The 23,218-nt window shown below is 39.3% G+C and overlaps 1 long non-coding RNA gene across 4 annotated transcripts in view; it reads left to right on the forward strand.

Annotated features, from left to right (window-relative positions):
* Positions 1 to 777: 777 nt before the first annotated feature.
* Positions 778 to 23,218, forward strand: part of LOC109026507 (uncharacterized) — a 66,907-nt gene continuing 44,466 nt past the window's right edge. For 2 of the 4 annotated variants that reach the window (XR_010133216.1, XR_008679068.2), the window contains exon 1: positions 16,928 to 17,131. This is a non-coding gene — a long non-coding RNA (uncharacterized lncRNA). Of the gene's footprint in view, positions 825 to 16,921; positions 17,132 to 23,218 lie in introns of those variants that run through there. The other 2 variants (XR_010133217.1, XR_002005499.3) reach the window with 2 other exon arrangements.

The raw sequence follows: 23,218 nt of genomic DNA on the forward strand, positions 1-23,218 counted from the left end.
ATCAACTTCTGCACTCACTCTTTCTCCATTGCTTCTGCTACTTGGAGGAGGGAAGCCTAGTCTCATCTGAGGCCAATCCCTCTATCATAGTTTGGAGTTTGATCCCTCCTGCTAGCTCAAGGATCCTACCCAATTCTTCCTCTCTCATGGATCTTCAAACTCTCATCTGCCCATCTGGACATATCCTGTTGTTCTCTAAACATGCTCAAGCCACACTCATACAAATTACCAACCAACTTGTTATCCTTCCTTGGCCACAACCGGCCACCACCACTTACCTCTCATCTGCCCTTTACAGTCAAACATCTTGAAGGAGCTATCTTTTCTCACTATTATTATTTCTTTACTTCTCGATCACTCCATAGCTTCCTGTAATATGGCTTCCACTACCCTCATGCAAATTAAATATTTTTCAGTAAGGTTATCAGATCCACTGGGGGTTTTCCGGGCCTCCACTTACTTGAATATGTAAATCACTAGGGTTGTTTTACAAACATTTCTCTTTCTTTTCACTTCTAGGCATATAGTGTGATTTCACTTCCCTGCCCCCTAGAAGTTAGATATGGCCATGTGACTTACTTTGAGCAATGAAAATTGAATGGAAGTGTTAAAGTGTGACTTCCAGGTGGAAGCTTTGAGAGCTAGCATCCAAGTCTCCAATCTCCCTCTTTTGCTCTCTTCTATGCTCCAGATGGTGGCTGCTTGGTTAGCCTGAGTTCCAGAGTGAGGACATCATGAAGTAAAGATCTCAGCTGACCCACAATGGACATATATTTCCTTAGAGTCTCAGGGAAGGCTTCTGGAAGAGGTGACATCTATACTGGGTACTAAGCAGTGAGTGGCAGTGAGCAAATGGTGATGAAGTGGAAAAGATGTTTCCCAGTATGTTAGCGGCAGTCAAAGACTCCAAAACTAGAGAGAGCACAGAGTGTTTGAGAATTTCTAAGTAGTTCAGTTTAGCTTTTGGTTAGAGCAGAACTGATAGGGGCTGGAACACACCAAGAGGTGTGTGATGAAATACAAGATAAGAGCAATAGATCTGGAATCAGACCCTACAGGATTATGGATGCAAGGTCATGTGATTTGGGGAGGAGGGCATGATGGAAAAGGGAAGCCAAGAGATAAATTAGAAGGCTGTGGCACAATGCTAGTTAAGGAATAATATATTTTTCAGCCAGAGAATAGCAGTATAGGATAAAGAGAAGTAAAGGGATGCAAGAGATGTTAGAGAAGTAGAGTCTTAGCACAGGGAGAACCTACAGTCCTGCACAGTGCTGGGATTTCAGGGGACCCAGGAAGATACCTCAAAGCAAAAACCCTCTCTCACATTTTCTGGCAAGACCTTCACTTCAGTAACTTGGGTTTAGTGATCCTCAATAACATATTTCTCTGTGTTTGGCAGCACTTGATGATATTATCCATTCATTCATTCACTCATTCAACCCATATTTATTAATTACCTACTATGTGCTAGAAATCTGTACTTTAGAGTAGAAGTGGTTTAGATATTGTCTTGAAAGCTAATTTTTGAGATGAAGCAAACCCAAGAACTGCAGGCATCTGAGAGGAAGGGGAGCCGCTGGTCTTGAAAGTGGGGACACCCACAAGAAAGTTTGGGTGCTGACCTTGCAGGGTCTAGAACTCACACTGGATGGACTGGCCATTGGACCTGTCACTGCTTAAGCTGGGGAAAGACCCTAATTGCTTCAGGGATCAGAATAAGAATTTTGTGAAATTCTTTTCAGTCCTAACATTCTGTTCATTGATTTGGTGGAGAGGGGGTTGTCTGGGAACCTTCCCTATATATATTCTTAGTGAAAGAAAGGACATACGGGACAGTGTGTACAGTGGGAAATCAAAGCAGTATTTTGAGATTCATAAAGAGGGCTCCATGAAGAACAGGAGAGAGAAGAATGATTGTCTTCTGTTCCTCCATCCTTTCCATGATGGTCTTAGGATTTTGTGTGTTATCCCCACCAGGTGTATTTTCAAGTGAAGATACCGAGAGCCCAGTATCACAGAGGAAGAAAGTACTGGTGGTGACACAGCAGGTATTTTAGAAGTGGGGGCAGCTATTTTAGACAGCTCTTTCCTATGTTGTTCCTGTCACACCATGAAGATGCCGATTTCGTCCACCCACAAGAAAGCTGCCTTGGTCCTGGTACTCAAGGGCTCTATGTTGCCTCCATCATATCCAGAATTAATTCCAATAACATGTTCTTGCATTCTTCGTCAGCACAGCAAGGGAGCTAACTGGAAGGCATGTCGGGAACACTGGAATCATTCAATGTCTTAAACTCCTCAGCCTTGAAATACATATAAAAATGAGTTAGAATTCAAAAACTTTAAAAATATTTCTTTTTCTGGGCTTTCGAAAGACCCTACTGGTGCTGCTGTTTGTTTGTCTCATTTTGTTTTCTTTAGGAGGTTTGTGGGGTTTGCCAGTAAGGTGCTGCAGCATCATGCATTTTAATGTGTATTTCAGCTGATTCAGAATTTAGGACAAATGCAATCCAGTACTCAGGGACAGGCACCACATGTCCTAGACTTTAGGAGCCAGAAGACAATAAAATGCTCACAGTGATGCATGTTTGTAGTATTTCCCCTGTTAGATATAATGCATAATATTTCTTTTCTTTTAAAACACACACTTCTTTTCTTCTCTCTCTCTCTCTTTTTCTCTCTCCCTCTCTCTCTCCCTCTCCCTCTCCGTCTCCCTCTCCCTCTCCCTCTGTCTCCTGTCTCTGTTTCTCTCTCTGATTTGTTTACTCTGGTAAGTTAAACCGCAGTCTAGAGAACTCTAAGGCTAAGGGTTCTAATCACACACACTGCCAACTCCCTTGCTTATTCATAAATCTTTATCATTGAAATTGGGCTTGAGGAAGAGAAGGAGGAAAAGAGATTTCTAAGAAGAGCCAGGGAGGCTGCTAGGAAGGAAGTAGAACATAATAATGAACAAAACAGCACAGTGAGTCACACAAGAGACTGCAGAGCAGAGGCCAACGGCTTTAACCCAAACCCCAGGGAAACCTCTTGAATGAACAGTGTTAACTGCTGAGAGGTGAGCCACCAAGCTCTAAAACAACCCCAGGGTGGGGCCAGACTGTGCCCTTGCAGAGACAGAGCTGAGGACAGATTGGACTTCTTGGCCTTGCCTTGGCCAGGCCCACATTCTTGGGGCAAATTCCTTTTTTAGCAGCTATTGGGCAGGTAGGAGCCTTCCTCCTACCTGCTGAAAACCCCCTAAGAGTCACTGCTGCTGCCCCCTGGTCTCTGCACATAGAGATGGGGCAGCAAAGCCCCTCCGAGGGGAGGTCAGTGGTTGCTGATGAGAGATGGTCAGGCCAGAACAGGCTGCACCCGACAAAGGGAGAAAGCTGTGATGTGGTCCAGGTTGGCCCTGTGTACCCTCTTCCTATTTCATTGATTACTTCCTTTTTTTACTTTAAAATAATAAATATCCATTATGGAAATTGTTATAGCATGTGTGCAGAAAGGAGAATAAAATAAAAGGAGTTAATTTAACTTTCTCATGTAATTTTTCAGTCTTTTTTTCATGCATACATTTTTTTAAAAAAATGAGAAACATTCTCTATCAACTGTTTTGTTCATGTTTCTCACTTTTAGAAAAATTTTAATTTTTTTAAATTTAAAAACATCAACCTTTCTCCCTTAAATTATATGCTATAAACATCTCCCCATATCATAAAATATCCTGACATGTCATCTTTTTGGCTAGATGATATTCCACTGCAAGATAAACCATAGTTTATTTAGGTAACCCTGGTTTGTTTTTGGGTTTTTTTTTTGGTATTTAAGTTGCTTCTAATTTTTAAAATATATTTAAAATTCTGTCTTGGACATTCTTTTAGCTAAATCTCTGTGCGCATCCATATGCTTAGGATCAATTTTTTTTTTTTTTTTTTTACTTGTTAGTGATTTGAAGCTCAAGGATTAATTCCTAAAAATGGAATTCCTTTGTCACAAAGTACACACTTTTAAAAAGGCTTTGGAGTTGTAAAATTGCCTTCCAGGAAAGTGATACCAGTTTATACTTGTAGAGCAGAATATGACACTGTCCACATTCCGGTACTCGCCAACATTGCGTAATTCCATCAAAAAAGCTTAGCCCATTCTCTTTCTACTGTGCTATTGTAAAAGAGCAAGAATTCTGAACAAAGGGGAGAGGGTGCCAAAATAAACTAGTGATGCTAAGACAAAGAGGGAAAGAAGGAACAGGTAATTTTTAAGAATAACAGAGATCTAGAAAAATAGAGGGAAAATGCCCAGTCCAGCTTTATTTATTTATTTATTTATTTATTTATTATTTGAGATGGAGTTTTCCTCTTGTCACCCAGGCTGGAGTGCAATGGCTCAATCTAGGCTCACTGCAACCTCCGCCTCCTGGGTTCAAGCGATTCTCCTGCCTCAGCCTCCTGAGTAGCCAAGATTACAGGTGTACACCACCACACCCAGCTAATTTTTGTATTTTTAGAAGAGACAGGGTTTCACCATGTTTGGTCAGGCTGGTCTTGAACTCCTGACCTCAGATGATCCACCCACCTCAGCCTCCCAAAGTGCTGGGATTGCAGGTGTGAGCCACCATGCCCGGCCCAGTCCAGCTTTATTTAAAAAATAAAAATCTAATGATGACAAAGGATCCTTTTGTGTATGTTTAGAGCCAGATGATAAAAGGTATTGTAGTTTTTCAATGTTGATAAACGACAAAGAAAATTGAATAAAACTCTTACTTAAAATTTTATTTTATTATTTTTTATTTTTTTGTCAGTGGCATGATTACGGCTCACTGCAGCCTTCGTCTTCTGGGCTCAAGTGATCTTCCCACCTCAGCCTCCCAAGTAGCTGAGACTACAGGTGAATGCCACCATGCCTGGCTATTTTTATAATTTTTGTATAAAATTTGTATAATTTTTTGTAGAGGCAGAGTCTCACTATGATGCCCAAGCTCGTCTCGAACTCCTGGCCTCAAGGAATCCTCCTACCTTAGCCTCCCATAGTGTTGGGATTACAGGCGGAGTGAGCCACTATGCCCGGCCCAAAACTCTTATTTTAATCTTGTCCTTTCTGTCAAGGAGAATGTGCTTCAGTATGGAAACGACTAGTGTGAACACTGGTGACAGAGGCCAGAGCCCTATGTGCACAGAGTGATTGGGAAGGGTCCAACTACTCTAATGAGTTCTGCAAGAACCCTGTCCTGGAGGACCAAGAGAACTGGTCATTGTGATGGCCACATGACTGTGATTTTTGTGGTATCATGGAGAATCAGGCAGGAATGAAAAAACTGCTCTTCTGGCAAATGCTTAAATTTTCAGAAAGGGAAAGTGTATCCTGAAACAGGTCTGTAAGCTCAGTAACAATTTTAGGTAAAATTTTAGATTGGATTAAAAGATAATTATGGGAAATTTTACGTGTTCAAAGAAGAGAGAACAATATAAGGAAGCATGAACCTCTTACTCATATAGAACAATAATTGATTCATAACTGTTCTTGTTCCACCCCTCGTCCCAACCTCCACTGCCTCCCTATTAGGTAGTTTTGAGGCAAATCTAAGATATCATATCATTTCCTCTGAAATTATATTTAATATTTCAGTATTATCTCTAAAAGATAAGGGATCTTTTCTTAAAATACACAATCCCAGTACTATTATGACACCAACAGGATTAACAATAATTTCTTAAGATCCTCAAATATCTGATGTTCAGATTCCCCTGATAATCTCACAAACATTCGTTTTAGTTGGTTTACTTGAATCAGAATCCAAGCCTGGTCCAAGCTTGCATTTGATTTTTGTGGCTCTTAAGTCTTTTTTGATCTATAGGTTCCTCTCCAGCCCCCCTTTTTTTTCCTCCTTGCAATTTATTTAGAAGAAGCAGGTCAGGCCAGGCGCCGTGGTGGTTCACGCCTGTAATCCCAGCACTTTTGGAGGCTGAGGTGGGCGGAATCACCTGAGATCAGGAGTTCGAGACCAGCTTGGCCAAGAGGGAGAAACCCCCATCTCTAGTAAAAATACAAAAATTAGCTGGGCATGGTGGCACACGCCTGTAATCCCAGCTACTCTGGAGGCTGAGGCAGGGGAATCACTTGAACCCAGGAGGCGGAGTTTGCAGTGATCTGAGATTTTACCACCACACTCCAGACTGGGTGACAGAGCAAGACTCTGTCAAAAAAAAAAAAGAAGGAAGGAAGAAAGAAAGGAAGGAAGGGAGGGAGGGAGGGAGGGAGGGAGGAAGGAAGGAAGGAAGGAAGGAAGGAAGGAAGGAAGGAAGGAAGGAAGGAAAGGAGAGAGAGAAAGGAAGGAAGGAAGCAGGTCATATGCACTTAGGATTTCCCGCAGTCACCTCCCCATGGAGTTGTTTCACTCTAAATCCTATTATTGCTGTAAACTGCTAGTTGAATCTAGAGTCTTGATAGCGCCACATGCAAGTTTTTAGCAAGGATACCACATAGGTGGTGCTGTGTACTTCCTCCTGCACCATACCAGGAGGCTAGTTGTCTCTCCTTTTAGGATGTAAAGTCTGATCTGTGGGGTTTAGGTGTTGTCAGCTGGAACCATCCATTGTAAAGTTCCTCATCAGCTTTTTACCTAAGGATTTTAGGAGCCATGGATCATCATGGCTTAGACTACATTACTTCATTCATTTAGTAGGTGTAAAATGGTGGTATTCTAATTATATCACTCTTTGTTAATTTATTAGTTAGAATGCTTCTATAAAGAAAATAGTTCCTTTTTCAACTATTGGATCCCTAAAGTATGGTTAGTATGGTAAGATATGAAAAGGCAGGATAAATGTTGAATTCTTACCTTTTATTTACCATTATTATGAACTCATGCGTTTCGATATATTTTATGTATTTTCTTTCATTGCAGTAATTATTCTAATTATTAATCATATTATCCAAGCTTTGACAATGGAAACCTCTTCAGTTTGACTTCTCAGTTTTTGACAACCCCTAATCGTCTTCGATAGCTTCTTTATCTTTGATAGCTTCCTTGCTTTTGATAGCTTCCTCACTGACTGGCACGCCAAGATGTTCTAGGCTCATCTTTTACACTTTATGCCTAGACCTGGCATCAGCCATTTTGCCAAGAAGCCCTGGTTCCTTTTCTTGGGAACTGGTACTTAGGGAGCACATTGTGCTTGCTAGATTGGATTTGGGAATGAGTGATTTATGAGTATTTTCGAAAGGAAGCGACTGTTAGTAGGCACCAGGATCTAGTTGAATTGAAGTCATCAAACATCTATTAAATAATACATGGCTCATTCTTAGTGAGGGAGAGGAGAATAAGCATAAACAAACAGCTGGGACATGATGCTATGTATAAAGAGCTTTGGAGAAATGAACCAGGCATGAAATAATTATGTCTGGAGTCAAGGACTAAAGCTTCACTGAGGAGGTGACATCTGAGCAACAGAAATAGTCGAGTAGACAGGTGGAATGGAAAAAGATTCTGGGCAGAGAAAAGAACATGAGCAAAGTCTCAGAATCATCAAAGTGCATGGTGTGTTTGAGGAAGAGTCAGATTTGCTTCATTTCCTTTGACAGCGTTAGTGAATTTCGAGAGCAGCTGAATGCAGGAGACATAATGCATCTGGACTTTAGCAAAGCATTTGTCCAGGCCTATCATGATATCATTGTGGACAAGATGGAGAAATATGGACTAAACAATAGTACCATTAGATGAATTAACAACAGTTAGGTGAATAAATGAACCCAAAGAATGCTGATTAGTAAATTGATGTTAGCATAGAAGATGGTCTCTAGTGGAGTGGCACAGGGTTCCGTCTAGTACAACATCTTAATCAATGATTTAGATTAAAATATAGAACAAATACTTAACGAATCTGCAGATTATATGAAACTAAGTGGGACAATGAATAGTTTTAGTGACAAAGTCTGGATTCAAAAAGATATTGGCAAGTTGGGCCTCGAGAAAATTTCTATGGATTAATATAAATTTCCATAGCTCAGTAAAAAACTAAGCAAACAAACAAGCACTCACAGACACACACAAAAATACTAGAAGCATAGTTGGTAAAGCATACATGAAAAGGAGTTTCGATCTGTATAATTCTCTATGCATGTTAGAACCATGAACACTTTTACACTGTTGGTGGGAGTGTAAATTAGTTCAAGCATTGTGGAAAGCAGTGTGATGATTCCTCAAAGACCTGGAATCAGAACTACCATTCAACCCAGCAATCCCGTTACATGGTATATACCCAAAGGAATATAAATTATGCTATCATAAAGACACATGCACACATATGTTCATTGCAGCACCTTTCACAACAGCAAAGACATGGAATCAACCTAAATGTCCATCGATTGTAGACTGGATAAAGAAAATGTGGTACATATACACTATGGAATACTATTCAGCTATAAAAAAGGATGAGATCATGTCCTTTGCAGGAACATGGATTCCTCAAAGCCATTATCCTTGCCAAAATAACGCAGGAATAGAAAACCAAATACTGCATGTTCTCACTTATAAGTGAGAGCTAAATAATGAGAACTTATGGACACATAAAGGAGAACAACAGACAGTGAGTGAAGAGTGAGAGGAGGGAGAGGATCAGGAAAAATAACTACTGAGTATTACCCTTAATACCTGGGTAACAAAATAATCTGTACAACAAACCCTCATGACATGGGTTACCTATATAACAAACCTGCACATATACCCCTGAACTTAAAATAAAAGTTAAAGAAAAAGAAGTGCATAGAACATGATGGGGATGTTGATCAACAGTGGACTGCTCTGATCCCTCTTGAAGAATACTTTGAAACAGCAGTTGACAAACTAAGGTAGTTTAGAGGAGAGTGGTCTGAGAGGTAGGGGAATTTTAAAAGCTACATTAAAGAGTCAAACAGGGACTATAAAGCTGCAGTAGCTATCGAGCTGCCATGTAAAAAGGAAGTCAAAGCCTTTTGCAATATCACCCTAAGGCAATATAAAGGTACAACTAGGAAATCATTGGGTAGAAGCCAGCCAGCCAGCTGGAATCAGATTTCTGCTCTATAGAACTTTCTAATAGTCAGAGCCTCCTGGAGGTGGGGCAGGCTGCTCCACAGATCAAACCTGCCATCATCAAGACAGAGATGACTAGTAGGGAGGCTGAGGAAAAGAGCCAAGCACATTAAGCAAGAATTAAGTTCTTTTCTGTATCAGAGAGTCCATGGCCCTGTCCTGCTCTTAGCAGCCTCTTTTTCAGGCTTGCAAATGCTCATGCTACTCACTTCGGTCTTAGGGCCCACCCCGAAAATCTCCTCATTCACACAATGCCCCATGCTTTGGTTCTTTCTTTTCATCCTCCTCTTATGCACCACTGTCGAAGTTGTCATATGCACTAAGAATCAGGAGAGCTGGATTTTAATTTCAGTTCTTCTGATGCTAATTCTAGCACCTCAGGTGTGGTAGATTTAAGATGGCCACAAATTTTTTGATGTTTCTCCCACTGACAGATGGAATCTAACTTCTCTTCCCTAGAATTTGGCCTGGTCTCTGTGACTTGCTTGACTAATAGAATGTGGTGGAAACCTTGTGGCTTCCAAAGCTAGATCATAGGAAGCCTTGCTGTTTTCACTGCAGTTTTTTGGAATGTTCACTCTTTCAGGAAGCCCCAATATCCACTAGGGCAGAGAGAGAGAGAGAGATGCCTGGCAAGCCCCAGTTGTTACAGCTGTCAGATGTTTGAAACATCCCAGCTGAAGCTACAGATATAATGTGAAGCAGAAACGTCACCCCCTTCAAGCTCAGTCCAAATTTCAGTTTTGAGAGCAAAATAAATATTTTCAGCCACTAAGTTTTGGGGTGGTTTATAGCACAGAAGTAGGTAACCAGCACATCAGGTAAGTCACCCTCTCTTTTTGGGGATCAATTTTCAACCTATAAATGAGGGGAAAGGACCTAACACTTTCTAAGGTCCCACCCACTCCGACATTCTATACAACAGACATTGATTGTCCCAAGATTCCTTTACACTCTTAAAAATTATTGGGGACCCCTTAGAGTTTTTGCTTATGTATGTTATATCCATTAATATTTGCCATATTATAAATTAAGTCTGAAAAAAATTAAAATACTTAGGACTTTAAAAATAACAAAAGTAAACATTAACACAAATAATATACTTTCGATGAAAATAATATTTTCCAAAACAAAAAGTTATTAAAAGACTAACACTGCTTTACATTTTTGCAAATTTTTAAAGTATCTGGCTTCATAGAAGACAGCTGGATGCTCATATCTGCTTCTGCATTCAAATTGCCACCATATCACATCATGTAACCTTTAGAAAATTTCACTGTACCCTCAAGAGAATGAGAATGAATAAGGTAAGAAATGTATTAGTATTATCGTGAGAACAGTTTTAACCTCATAGACCCCCAAATGAATGTTGGGGACTTCCAGGGGTCCCCAGACCATACGTTCAGAATCACTGCTCTAAAGAAATGATGTGGAAAATTAATCTATATTCATTCATTTGTAGCTGATAACAATTAACAGGTTCAAAGTTTTTGAGTAATTTACATTTTAACAAGGCTTAAATCTTCCTCCAAAGAATCAGTCTCTAATGGTAGCATTTCAATAACACAGAAGGTCTTTTGTCTGGCTGAGGGTCCCCTGTTGTGGTCCACTTCATGGATGGGCAGCCCCACTGCCCTCTCAGCCTCCACTGAAGTCTGATCCTGGCTGGAGGAAGGCTGTAGCCACAAGACTGAACCCATCAGGGACAAGAAGAGAGCAGAGAATACCTGCAACCATATTCAGATCATCTAGGGCTTCTTCACTTGAAGAGAGTATAGCCTTCTTGTTTTATTAATAGAGAAGGGTCCAGTAAGTAATTAGCAAAGAACTTGAGATTACTAACTCTCATTACTCCTACTTTAAGCAATTAGTCCGGGTTCTTTATCATATTGTAAACTATGCTAAGAAACTATTGTAACATGGAGGTAATACGCTTGTTTATTTTAATTAAATTATTGAAAATCAGAAATGATATCATACTAGACTTTCGTAGCAATATAGAGATTTCCCAGAACTTTTAGCTGCATATTTTTTAGTAATTGCATTGTGCTAATCAACTAAAATGGCCCAGTATAAATGTTAATAAATAAACATAATCAAAATTACAGTCCTAGACATACCCAGTTGCCAAGGACTTCAAGAAATCATTGAATCCATCCCTCTGCCTCCAGGCATGCTTTCTCTTCCAATCAATTCTTGACAGAAATAATGTCAGAAAATATGTTCTGTGTTGGGTCACTTCCTTCTATCTTTTATATATTTTTTTCAGATACCTTAGTCTAAGAAAAAAATGACAAAGTTATTTTAGAAAACATCAAAGAAGACTGAGATATTGCAAAATTTGTTTGAAGGGAGATTTAAATTATCAAATGAACCATTTTCTTTTTTGAGAAATGAGGTATTGCATGCATATGTTTTGCCTAATATATGCAAACCTACTAAGACTACACATTTTGATTATATTTTCAGTTCTTGATTTCTGGGTTAGAGGATTTTATTTTTTATTTTGGTAACACCCAATTTTAATGAATGATTAATTGGGCGTTTTTCACCTAGTTCCATGAGGAACTAAATATGTTTTGATGCATTTAAAAGTTTTAGGATTTGATGGGTACAAAAAATGGTTAGACAAAATGAACAAGACCTACCGTTTGATAGCACAACAGGGTGATTATAGTCAATAATAACTTAATTGTACCTTTTAAAATAACTTCAAGAGTGTAATTGGATTGTTTGCAACTCAAAGGATAAATGCTTGAGGGGATGGATAAACCATTCTCCATGATGTACTTATTTCACATTTCATGCTTGTATCCAAATATCTCAAGTACTCCATCAATATATACACCTACTATTACTCCCCAAAACATAAAAATTAAAAAACAACTTAATATAAAGGTTTTGTGATTTGAAAAGCTATGTAGGCTATAACAGCTAGCTAATTCTTTTGGTGGGTATTAGAATAATCAAAGATTTGCACAAGGTTGAAGTATCTACCTTGTTACCTTCAGGACTAAATGATTTATGAGAGAAAGTCAAATGACAACATGTTAGAGGATGGCCTTCATTTCTGGCCCTATGGAATTTTCTAAAATGATAGTTCCTGCATTATCAAGGACTTTATATTATGGTGAGCTCTGGTTATAGAGAATAGAGGCATTTTGCTTATGAGAAAACGGCTTTTGAGTCAGGCCTTAAATGTATAGACTATGAAAGAAGGAATTAATCCCTAGGTCTCAGGTACGTGGAGAGGTGGACTTTGCTTCCTTTTTCCCCCTACCACACATTGGGGCAAAGCAGGACTTCTGCAGTTCTGTTCCATAAATTGGATAGACATTTGCAGCCGGGCTCAGCCAGAACTGCCCTGAAAGCTAAGTCTAATACATACCCAACTCAAGTCTCATCTCTGATTGTCCCATTTGGCAAATATGTGACCTGATCAGGAAAAACTATCTCTCTCCCCAACCCCAAATATCTCCTCCAGTGCCTGAACTTTTGTTCTAAAGAAGATTCCTTTGGGACTGGATCTAAAGAAAAGAATTAACTCCTTAAACCTTCACCAGCTGATGTTTAGCTGAGACTGATACAGATACAAAAAGCCCTTTGCAAATGGGTCCTGGATTAGTCACTGGTGGCAGTTGGGAGTGTGGCAGATGGACTGAATTCAAAAACAAAGTTTGAAAAGCCATAAAATTTGAAACCTAGGCCTTGGTGAGTTCTTAGCCATGACACCAAAGACATAATCCATTAAAAATATTGATAAATTGAACTTCATCAAAAACTTTTACATTGCAAAAAACCTTGTTAAAAAGATGTAAAGACAAAGTACAGACTGGAAGAAATTTGCAAACCACATACCTGATCAAGGTTATGTATTTAGAATATATAAAGCACTCTCAAAACTCAATCGTATAAAAACAAAAAAATTAAATTAGTAAATGGGCGAAAGACATTTTATTAAAGAGGAGATACAGAAGGCAAACAAGCACATTAAAAAATATTCAAGACCACTAGCCACTAGGGAAATTTGAAATAAAACCGGAATGAGATATCACTGCATACCTGTTAAAACCGCTAAAATTTAAAAATATATTGTAATAATACAAAATTCTGGCAAGGACATGGAGAAACGGGATCTCTCATGTTTTGCTGGAGGGAACGTAGAATGGTACAGTCACTGTGGAAAATGGCTTGGTTGTTTCTTTTAAAACTAAATATACACTTAACTTACCACTCAGCAATTGCACTCTTGAGCATTTATCCCAGAGAAATAAAACCCCCTTAAAAGATTGTATAAAGGGATGTTCACAGCAACTTTATTTGTGATAGCCAAAAATTGAAGATAACCCAAATGTCCTTCAACAAGTGAATGATTTAGCAAACTGTGATACATTCATATCATGGAATGCTAGTCAGCAACAAAAAGAAACAAACTACTGATACATGCAACAACCTGGATGGACCTCAAGAGCATTGTGCTTAGTGAAAAAAGTCCACTTCAAGAGGTTAAATATTTGCATAATACTCTTGACATATATAAAACTACAGAGATAGAGGCCAGAATAGTCATTCCAAAGGACAGGAATGGGGCAGCAGTCAGGGACCAATTATAAAGAGGTAGCGGCCAGGTATGGTGGCTCACACCTGTAATCTCAGCACTTTGAGAGGCCGAGGCGGGCCGATCACGAGGTCAGGTGTTCAAGACCAGCCTGATCAACATAGTGAAACCCCTCTCTACTAAAAAAAAAATACAAAAAATTAGCTGGGCATCGTGGCGGGCACCTGTAATTCCAGCTACTCGAGAGGCTGAGGCAGGAGAATCGCTTGAACCCTGGAAGTGGAGGTTGCAGTGAGCCAAGATTGCGCCACTGCACTCCAGCCTAGGCGACAAGAGTGAAACTCCATCTCAAAAAAAAAAAAAAAAAAAAAAGAGGTAGCATGAGGGAGTTGTTTTGTGGTGGTTGAACAGTTTTGTATATTGATTATCTTGGCAGTTACATGAATCTATGCATGAGTTAAAATTGTACAGAACTTAAAAAATTAAAAATAAATATAAATGGATGGGTATATTGCTCAACACTAACAAAAAAATTGCATAGAACCATATGCACACACACACATAAACAAACAAATAAATGAATGTAAAATGGTGCAAACTGAATAAGTTCTGTAGTCTAGTTAACAACATTGTACCAATTTCAATGTCCTGGTTTTGATATTCTACCAGTTACATGAGATGTCATCATTAGGGGAAATTGGGTGAAGGATGTATGGAACACTATGCACAATTTTTGCAATTTCCTGTGTGTCCATAATTTTTTCAAAATCAAAGGTTAACAAAGGGAAGCAGACACCAAAAACAAACATTCTTTTTTATACTTTTGTTGAGATTTAGAGCTACTGTCTTTGGCTTAGGGAAAGCATTCCATTCACCCACTATGACTTCTTTCTTCAGCTTTAAAATGTGTTGGAAAGTCAGAAATGGTGCATCTGGAGCTCCTCTTCGCTCTGTCATTGGAAGCTTGGGCTGGTTGCAATGGTCCTGATTTTCCTTTTGAATATATGGTAGGACTACACTTCCCATTTGAAGTTGGACACATTTACATAATTTGCTATGGCCAAGGAAATGTGAGCAGAAATGACATTAATCACTTCCAGAAGAAAGTTTTAAGAGCCAGTGTATAATTCCCTGAATTCCCTTAGTGATATGAATGAACAGAGACACTCTTGTGACAACTAGTGTTGAAACAAATAACAAGTGGAAAATAAACTTTTGCTGTGTTACTGCAGAGATTTGGGAATTATTGTGGCAGACTTGCCTTTTCTGACACAAAAGTAAAGACGTATTGATATAATCTTTCAAAAAGCAATTTGGCAAAGGGTACTGATATCCTATGACACAAAAATTCAACTTGTAGGAAAAGAAAATAATGAATATCATATAAAACTTCCAGCACAAAGATGTTCAACAAGGAATTATTCATGAAAAAGCAATAAGCACACACCAACAACAATAAAACCACAAAAGTGGCACAGCATAGATGTTCAATTAAAAAGGATGTGTAAACAAAGTATAGTTCTATGGACTCTATAGTGTCATGTAGTCATTAACATTATGTCAGAAAGTGTTTACAGTTTAATATTAAATTTAAAAATCAGGATGCAAAATTGTGTATAGTGTAATTATGTAAACATATGCATAAAATACTAAATATACTACAAATGACACACACAAAAATGGAATGACAAGCAAAAGACTGGGAAAGATATCTGCAACATTTTAAAGAGTTTAATATTCAGGATTTATAAAGAACTCATTAAAAGTAAGATAAACATCTAAAGTGAAAATGGTCAAAGGCTGTGAATAGGCAATTGCAGAAAAAGAAATCCAAAGAATAAACATAATGAAAAGATGTTCCTCTTCACTAGGAACTAGGTAAATTAAAATAAAAATGAGATACCCTGCAATAGATATTGAAAGAAGTTTAAAAGTCTTAAAATACCAAGGGTTGTCAAGAGGGTGAGAGAAAATGGGAGCTCTCATATGCTGCTGGTGACCTGAAAGAGCAAATTGGCAATAGCTAGTGCCTTGAAGATGCTCATGCCCTGAGACATAACAATTTCATCTCTAGAACATACCTTACAGAAACTCTGACACCTGCACAAAACGATGCTTAGGACGGCATTGTCTGAATTACAAAACATTGGAAGCAGCCTAAAAAACCAACAGTAAGAGAATGAATAAATGATAATAATAAAATTTAATATTACCAACAGTCTAAATGAATGAACTTGATTTACATATATAAATATGAATGAATCTTGAAAAGATTGTTGAATAAACAGGACAATTTGCAAAATGAAAGTGTGTAAATTTATATACATTTAAATATACATGAACTATTGTTGTAGGTATACAATCAAAACAAGATAGGAAAGATGCATATCAATTTAGATGAGTGAGTGTCATTAAAGAAGTTGCTTCTACTGTAGGTGTTTTATTTCTTTTTAAAAAACGGCAAATTGTTGAAATTTGTTAAAGACGGCTGGTGGATTCATGGGAGTTTATTATATCATTCTTGATGATATAATATTTTCTCGATGTTTGAAATATTTCATTATGATGATAAAAATCTGGAAGGGAGTAAACTAAGTTTACAATGGTTGTCTCTTAAAATTATAGGCAAATTTTCTCTTTGTTATACTTTTCTGAAATTTCCAAAGTAGTCTCCATAAACGTATTTATTTCATAATTAGAAAAAATCTAAATTATTCTACCCTCTATCTCATACAGTTTTAATGGAAAGGGAACTACTGTAATTATTTTTGGCTTAACTTCTCTGTAGCAGATAGGGTACAGAATTGTGAAGAGTTGAAAGACAGCTGTTCTCCCTCCTCCTCTGCTTTAGATACAGAAAAGGAATTAACATAAAAATGGAAATACCTGTTTTCCTCTCTTTTAACATGAACAAGTCCTTTATCCAGGCCCCAGATGTCTACTTAGGAACTGTCTTCCCCCTGACTCCCCATTCCCCTTCACTACAGTGAATTCTGAATTTTGCAACTAGAATCTCCCATCTGAGCTGTCTGGAAATTAGTCTTCTTTTTATACCAACACTACTTTTTTTTCTTAAATATTGGTGGGACTTTTAATGAAAGAGAGAGCGAGCATGGACTTGAGAGAGAGCACATGCTCTTGAATGTGGAAGGAAAGGATGAGGTAGAGGCGGTGAGGATGGGGCAGCGTTAAAACATGATGGGTGCAGCAAACCACCATGGCACGTATATACCTACGTAACAAACCTGCACGTTCTGCACATGTATCCCAGAACTTAAAGTATAACAATAAAAAAAGAGAGAGGTAAGCAGTCCTGACATTGGCCAACATGGAGCGATGTCTGCCTTTATCTGGAGTATGTCGGGGAGAACATGAGTGCAGTCTCGCACCGGGACAAGTTCCACAGTAGAGTTTCCCACATCGGGGAAATCGCAGGGACCAGCAAGTCTGGAGTGTGAGGGAGAAGACTAGTACTGGGAGAACCATCTTCTTGACGATGACATTCTTTCTGCCAAGTAAGTGTCCAATCTACACTTTTGCTACCTTACTCTTCAGTCGTGGGTACTGAGAGAGAATTCTATCACAGTGCCTGAATAGAATGGTGTGGTTAAGGACACAAAGTTGAAGTATGATTCTAAGCCTGTTCCACAACTAACTAGTTAGGTAACCTTGGGCAAATTTTTCCCATTGTAAGCTTAAGAGGTTACACGTGTCAAATGGGATTGTGTTAGTCTTTTTGTCCATAAAACACAGAAAACAAAAATCAAACTGGCTTTTAAATATACACATGCACTAGGATTTTTTTTTTAACTTTAAGTTCTGGGATGCAGAACATGCAGGTTTGTTACGTAGGTATACATGTGCCATGGTGGTTTGCTGCACCTGTCAACCTATTATCTAGGTTTTAAGCCTCACATGCATTCGGTATTTGTCCTAATGCTCTCCCTCCACTTGCCCCCCAACCTCTGACAGGCCCCGGTGTGTGATGTTCCCCTCCATGTGTCCATGTGTTCTCATTGTTCAATAACCACTTATGAGTGAGAACAAACACTTCTCAGAAGAAGACATTTATGCAGCCAACAAACATATAAAAAATGCACTAGGATTTTTTAAGCCACCATAACTGTAGGGCAGAGGTAGAAAGCTGAAGAACGCATTTCAGATCTGGCCAGTTCGAAGTTGTCAGACTTTGGCATTGGGAACTGTTTCTCCATGAGTTTTTCTTTCCTCCCTGTGGCCACTTTCTCATTAGGATGGCCCCAGGAGTGGCAAGATGGCCACAACTGCGAGCTTCCATCCAAGCTTCAGCAAACCCAGTGGAAAGAAGTGCCTCTTTGCCAACAGTCCCAGCAAAAACCCCGTCATGGCTTTCATTGCCTTTGATAGGTCCAACCTTTATCCCAGCCCAACCTTAAACAATTGCCGTAGCCAGGAAGATGTATATTTTCCTTGGCTCGGGTTGTGTGCTTCCTCTTGAAGTTAGGAATGGGAACAATTCCACCCAGCTATATAGACATATGCTTCTTGGAAGGTTCCAGGGAAAATGGATTCTGGGCAGGACCAAAGACAAAATAAAACTAGTTTAGAGCTGTATACTACAGTGGATACAACATCTACTTTTTTCATGAGAATTAAATTAAAATGTCAGAAGAGCACTTGGCACAGTACCTGGCACATGGAAGCATTCTGTCACACTAACTAGTACATTACTAAGTAAATCTCTGTGGAATGAATTTTGAATGTTTGAAAAGCCTCAATAGTAACAATTCTAAGTGGATGCATTTCCCATTTTTAGTGAAAAACTTTAGAAGGGGGTGGCAACTCACAAGCCAACTCTAATTGGGGCTGTGTGGAGTGCTATGTTGAGAAGGATTCTGAGGTTAAGTTTCAGCCCATCAGGGATTGGTGCCATGCTCAATTCAGAATGCCTATAGACTCTCAAGTTTCATATTTACAATCTTTGTTCTAGACTAATAGTGAGTATATAAGGGTACTTAGAGAGCCCATCTGCTTAACTTTGGGCTGGGGAATTATTAACATATAAAATTATGGCTGGGTGAGGTGGCTAATCCCAGCACTTTGGCAGGCCAAGGTGGGAGGATCGCTTGAGCCCAGGAGTTCCAGAACAGCCTGGGCAACATAGTGAGACCCCATCTCTACAAAAAATTAAAAATTAGCCAGGTGTGGTGGTATGAGCCCATAGTCCCCGCTACTTGGGAGGCTGAGGCAGGAGGATCACTTGAACCCAGGAGGTTGAGGCTGCAGTAAGCCACGATCATGCCACTGTACTCCAGCCTGGGCAACAGAGCAAGACCCTGCCGCAAAAAAAAATTAATTACATATAGAGTTTCAATCCATATTAGAACAGCTAATGAAGACCACCTTATGTGTAGTTTGAGAAAGGAGAGGGCAGGCATATATCTTATTTACTCCTGTAGATTCAGTACCTAGCACGTAGTAGAAGCTCAGTCAGTATTTTTTTGCATTGAAATGAAAATAATTATGCTGAAATTCTTCCCATGGAACCCAGGGGATATTGGTAAAATTAAACCATGTGAAACTTGAGTAGTGTTAATGTTTTGTTCATAAGTTTCATGAATTTTTGCATATATTTCATGGCATTTATATTAAATTCATTAATAAAATATTCCTCTGTGTGAACTCAATAAAACATTTTAAAATAACAATAAAAATGTCCTCCTGCCCTCTTATATATTTTCCAGTAATGTCACTGATTTCTTAGCTCTTTAAGACTTAATGAAAGAACTCTGCAGGGTGGCAAGTTAGTGACAGCAAATGTGGTCTGGCCAGTCAGACATGGAAAAGGTGTGTGTGCCAGGGTCACACTGTTTACAGACAAAACTGCTCTTCTGACATCACTTCACATCTGAAATGATGCCACTTCACATGGTCAGGAAATACACGTATTTCTATCACACAGCGTGGGGAATGTGTGTTAGAAATGACTGCATTACCAGGCAGAGAATAACTCAGGTATGGCTAACAGGAGGAATCAAGAACACTGGATATAGGGGCCACAAGAAAATAACACCCTCCATGGTGTAAAGAACATGAGTTTCAAAGACAGACAGACTTGAGTTCAAACCCCCATTCCACCAAGAATGTTGGTATGTTACTTTGTCTCTCTAAGCTTCAATTTCTTTACCTGTAAAACAAAGCTAAAAATGATATTGGCCTCATACATTATTGTGATGGTAAACAAGATATTAATCATAAAGCTCTTAACATATGGCAAGTGCTTAATAAATGATAGCTCTTATTATTGTTGTTGTTTGGATTTTAAGCCCAGCTCATAGGATGTTAGTTGGTAAAACCATAAGATGAGTTAAAGCTTGAGATTTAATTAAGTGTATGAACATACATGTGCACACACACATCTAACAGCATAATATGGTGGATTATCTATTGCTATATATCATTGCTGTCATATTCCCTAACATCTCATGCCAAGAATTTCTTGATGTTTTACCCCCATTAATGCATGATATAAAAATAGTCCATTTCATTGTCTTTGGAGTGCTTTTTGAAGATTCATTTTTTTTTCTTGGATGTCCTTAGGAATCCCTTTATATGGCACTGGGTCAGGATGGGGCAAAACTTTTACCACATAATAGTATTTTGTTGAAGGAGATAAAAACAGCTGGTCACACAACACAGACTGCTTTGTACAAACAACGTTACTAAACCCAAGAGATGTCAATACAATTAAAACATCCAAACCTGCTGTGTTCCCGGTTTTTCTGTCTTGTGTATTAAGTATATCATGACATAGCATAAGGAGAATTTGTGCTCCTATTACCTGACTGCTGAGGTCATAAGCACATCTGGCCCATAGTCAGGAGCTGACTTAAAGAAAGATCCCTAATTCTGATTTTTAAAAATTCAAGAGTCACTAATCATTATCATGATAATAGGTAACTGATTAAATACCCATTAGGTATTGTAGTAGCCTAAAATAATGGCCCCCAAAGATATCAGGTCTTAATCCCTGCAACCTGTAAATGTTAATTTATATGGAAAAAGCATCTTTGCAGATGTGGTTAAGATAAGGCTCTTGGGATGGAGAAGTTATAGTAGATTACCCAGATGGGCCTAATGCACTCACATGGGTGCTTATAAAAGAGAGGTGTGAGGAGATTAGAAAGAAGAGAAGGCAGCATGGTCGTGGAGACAGAGATCAGAGTGATGCCACCACAAGAAGCTGGGATAGAGAAGGGACTGATGGAATGCAGCCTTGCCAACACCTTGATACTCATACTTGATACCCCAGTGATACTGTTTTCAGATTGCTGGCCGCAGAAATTCTCAGAACTATGAGAAAATTATTTTCTGTTGTTTTAAGCCAATAAATTTGTGGTAATTTGTTACAGCAACCACAGAAAACTAATACATGTATCATGCCCTGTGCAGGGTGTGTGTGTGTATGTGTGCGTGTGTATTCTCTGATCCTCACACTAATGCTAAGAACCAAGTATTGTTTGTTTGTTTGTTTGTTTGTTTGACACAGAATCTTACTTTGTAGTCCAGGCTGGAGTGCTGTGGAGTGATCTCTGCTCACTGCAACCTCCGCCTCCCCAGCTCAAGCGATTCTTGTGCCTCAGCCTCCTGAGTAGCTGGGATTACAGGTGTGCACCACCACACCCTGCTAGTTTTTATATTTTAATAGAGATGGGGTTTCACTATAATGGCCAGGCTGGTCTCAAACTCCTGGCCTCAAGTGATCCACCGGCCTCTGCCTCCCAAAGTGCTGGGATTACAGGCATGAGCCACTGCACCCAGCCAAGTATTGTAGTTTTACAGAGGAAATTGAGGCTCAGAGAGGTTATATAAGCAAACTGAAGGCACACAGTAATTTTGTAGCAGAACTGGAGTTTGAATCCTGGTCTCTACTCCTTCCACTCCACCATGCCATTTCTCTCGTTCGTCATTCAGCACAATTTAAGCAAATTTGGATAAGCAACTGGGATAAACATGGGAGACTTGGGGTTTTATTTATAAAGGAGTTTCAAAACACTTGGGTGTAGTAAAGAGTTGGACTGGTTTTGTAGTGTTGTTGCTGTGGTTACCACCAGGGTACCACAGGCTTCAAATTCCTGTAGAAATACCTTGTATTTGGAGTTGGGCTTCGTTTTCCAGAGTGACACCTCTCCAATGCTGAGTCCTAGGCCCTCCCCTGGTGGCAACCTCAGAGAATCTCTTCACATGCCCTTTTTCTTCTATCCTTCTCCCAACAGTATTCTGCTGTTACTTGTAATTGGAAGCTTCTTCACTTAATGGTGTGGTGTGGTCACGTGGATGCATTCTCTAATTTGTAGTTGAGCCTTAGTATTGACTGGGAGGAATGACCCTGGGTCTGGGGACTGTAGCCTTCTTGGTCTTGCTGCCTCTCCCTTGACTGCAGTTGTGGGCCTAATGCACAATCCAACTGCTTTCCAAAAAACCATTTTTCATTTGTTTGGTTTTTAACCCTGATATCTTCCCTTGGCTGCAATGAGTTTTCACCAATACCCTAAGGACTACAGTTCTTCGTTGCCCTTTATTCTAAAGAATAGGTTTTATTGAGTAGTGGAGAGGGAGGAAGGTCTGTGTGGGGTTTCTTTCCTTTCCTGCACAGCTACTCTCCCCAACCCCCAGTCTGCACCACAAGGTCACTTCTCAGGGCTTTGTCCAGTCTTCTCTCTCAGTACTCACTGGGCTCCGTGGTGCAAGTATGCAAGAGGGCGTGGACTCCAGCCTCCTCAGCCCCCAGTGGTTTCACATTGTCCTGCCAGCCCTCACTGAGCTTTCATGGACGTACAGCTGTTCTAGCTGAACTCTTCTTACCTTTCTATCTACTTGACTGGGCCCTCACATTTCTTCTTTCACCGCATGCCTCATGTTTCCAAAGATTTTGTACCAGTTGGCTGCTCTATGACCTCTTCTCTACAATAGATTTAAAAGGTTGTGAGTTTAATGTTAGACCAGCCAACTTCAAATTTCATTGTGAGAATTCGAGTGATGTTTCTTCCAGGTCTCTACAATCTGGGTTGGAAGCTGGAAAAATGATAGAAATGTAAGGGCCTAAACATTCTTAAAGTGACTTCCAGAGTATTATAAAAGACTAAAGCCCATACTTTTATAAGATTCCTATTTCCCAATCATATGAAATCAACAGAACAGCAATTAGTAAGCATGACTTCTTCACACTAAAGGACGAGCTCAACGGATGAGAAATTTTAACCAATTTCTAGAATTTGCAAATTACATGATAGACTATATACGGATGATTAAGCAGAGAGAGTCCCTGTCTAATGGAGGATGCTGAAGACAAAGAAGCTGAGTTGCCTATGGCGCCAAAGGGACTCTGGACTTGGAAATAGCAGGCTTATTAAAGGGAAAGAGAAAGGTGGTGGCAGAAATCAGAAATACTAACTGGAAACTCGAATGCCATTTACAAACAGTCTATTATGCATTCACACTTCCCACCACTGCCTTCATTTAGAGATCATAGAGAAGCCAGGAATTTGCCTGTCACAAAAAAAATGGTTCTTTTCTCTCATGTTATATAATCTTACTGGGAAGAGTGTACATTTAGCATGGGT

The sequence above is a fragment of the Gorilla gorilla genome, chromosome 3 (genome assembly GCF_029281585.2).
Source record: "Gorilla gorilla gorilla isolate KB3781 chromosome 3, NHGRI_mGorGor1-v2.1_pri, whole genome shotgun sequence".
In the NCBI taxonomy this organism is placed as follows: domain Eukaryota; kingdom Metazoa; phylum Chordata; class Mammalia; order Primates; family Hominidae; genus Gorilla; species Gorilla gorilla.